This window comes from Buceros rhinoceros, unplaced genomic scaffold, assembly GCF_000710305.1.
Source record: "Buceros rhinoceros silvestris isolate BGI_N320 unplaced genomic scaffold, ASM71030v1 scaffold3389, whole genome shotgun sequence".
NCBI classification, from domain to species: domain Eukaryota; kingdom Metazoa; phylum Chordata; class Aves; order Bucerotiformes; family Bucerotidae; genus Buceros; species Buceros rhinoceros.
Genome location: NW_010433076.1, coordinates 3,929 through 4,160, shown reverse-complemented (window position 1 = coordinate 4,160; position 232 = coordinate 3,929).

The window sequence follows — 232 nt, the reverse complement described above, 5'->3', positions numbered from 1 at the left end:
ACATTATTTCCACACACAAAAGTGCTGTAGCGTTTGCTGTCTTTCCCCAGACAAAAGCACTTTGAAGTAGCAATTTACCAATTTTCCCATGTCTATCAGAGACGAACATGGAAACAGAACAGCTAAATGATTTGCTGGGATGCTTTGGTGAGTCAGGGGATCAGCAAGAACTGGGACTCCAAGAAGAGTGCCTTGTGATGCACGATTTCATGACTCTAACTCTTCATTCCTG